General features: G+C 57.0%; 1 long non-coding RNA gene across 3 annotated transcripts in view; it reads left to right on the plus strand.

The window, feature by feature from the left end:
* Window positions 1-85: 85 nt before the first annotated feature.
* The window catches only part of LOC112396399 (uncharacterized), a 6,798-nt gene continuing 5,315 nt past the window's right edge, over window positions 86-1,568 (plus strand). For 2 of the 3 annotated variants that reach the window (XR_003002553.1, XR_003002551.1), the window contains exons 1-2: window positions 86-283; window positions 955-1,459. This is a non-coding gene — a long non-coding RNA (uncharacterized LOC112396399). Of the gene's footprint in view, window positions 284-954; window positions 1,480-1,568 lie in introns of all 3 variants that reach the window. The other variant, XR_003002552.1, reaches the window with a different exon arrangement.

Raw genomic sequence — 1,568 nt, forward strand, 5'->3', positions numbered from 1 at the left:
CCGACCAATGGGGAGCCCGCGTTCGCGCCACGGCCCCGCCCCTTCCGCCCGGCCGGGCGCAGAGAGACAGGCGGGCGCGCGCTAGGCTGACTGAAGGGCGCGGGCGGGCCTGCCGGCTCGAGGGGGGCGGCGACGGCGGCGACCTCCATCTTCCGGCCCGTGCTCCCGCCGCCTCCTGCCTAAGCCTGTCAGGCCCGCTTGGCTCTCGAGGCCCCTCCCCGCCGAGGCCCTGAGGAAAGCCTCGAGAGCCTTCCAGAACCTTCCATGGCCTGAGGCGCCTGAGGTGAGGCGTCGCGGCGGTTCCGACCCGCGCCCACCAGAGGGGTGGTCGTGCGTTTTGCACATGACCCACTTGTGTGGGCGGTGACCCGGGAGGCAGGTACCCCGCCGGCCGCGTCAGTGCGGTGGTCGCCGTGGGGTCGGTGTGAAGACACAGTGTGCGGTTCAGGTGTGTGAAGTGGCGACCCCACAGACGGCTGCACACGCTAGTGTGTCCCCTCCGCCCGCACCCAGAGTGTCTGTTGGGTCGAAGGCAGAATTCGGGGTTCGGCGTCTCGTGGCGTCGCGTTCGGGAGCCGGTTCTGCTCGGCCCGCTTCGTTTGGGGAAGTTTTGTGTCAAACGCGGCGGGTCGCGAGGGGCCCGTGGACACCGGTGCAGCCCACGCAGGGCCAGGTGGCCGATCGCCCCGGTCATGGGGCGGTCGGAGTCCCTGTTCACAAGATCAAGGTGTTGAGCGGGGTCCCTTCGTGGCCTCCTTGGGGCCCCGAATGCATGGAAACACGGCGGGGCGTCTCAGTCCACAGGCCATTTGGATGCTCTTTGAGAAAATACAGATTCCGCCGTGGTGCAGGCTGGGTCGCTCAGGGGTGTGTGTGTGTGTAAACACGTCTTCATCTTTGACGTGGTTCATGGTTCAGCAACAAACATAATACGTTTTTTCTGCCATCATCCAGTTAGCAAAGGTGAGAGAAATCCTCAGGCCCGGCCCCAGCGCGGGATGTGAGATGGGCAGCCGTAATTCGGGGCTGCTGAGACGTGTGAATTGGTACCTTTCTGGAAAACGACTTGACGTTATCTGTCAAATGCCTCGAAAACGTTGCAGACCGTCCAACCCTGCAATTTCCACTTCCAGAGATTTATCGTGAAGATATAATCAGATGTGCACAAAGATGGGAGTGCAGTGATGTTTTCTGCAGCGTTACTTATATCGTGGAAAAAATCAGGAGGCCCTGAGATGTCCAACAGTAGAGGTGTGGTTAGCTAAAACATGATCGAAGTTATTTTTTGAAATGTCTTCGGTAACAAGAAATCTTTATGATGCATTTCCAGTAGAAGGGGAAAAACTTTTAATGAAAGCCAAACAGACTTCTGAGAAGGGTGGATCTTGTCAAAGGATGTTCCCTCACTGACTCTGCCAGTCATTTGTGCTGCTTCAGAAGTAGACCCTTTGGTGCAACTGTGAGTCTCGATGATTTGGGGTGTGTGCTTATTCTTTTTTTTTTTTTTTTTTTTTTTTTTTTTTTTTTTTTTTTTTTTGCTTTTTTGGCTGTTTGTTTTTGTGTGGGGG

Source organism: Neophocaena asiaeorientalis, unplaced genomic scaffold, assembly GCF_003031525.2.
Source record: "Neophocaena asiaeorientalis asiaeorientalis breed wild unplaced genomic scaffold, Neophocaena_asiaeorientalis_V1.1 scaffold469, whole genome shotgun sequence".
Lineage (NCBI taxonomy): Eukaryota > Metazoa > Chordata > Mammalia > Artiodactyla > Phocoenidae > Neophocaena > Neophocaena asiaeorientalis.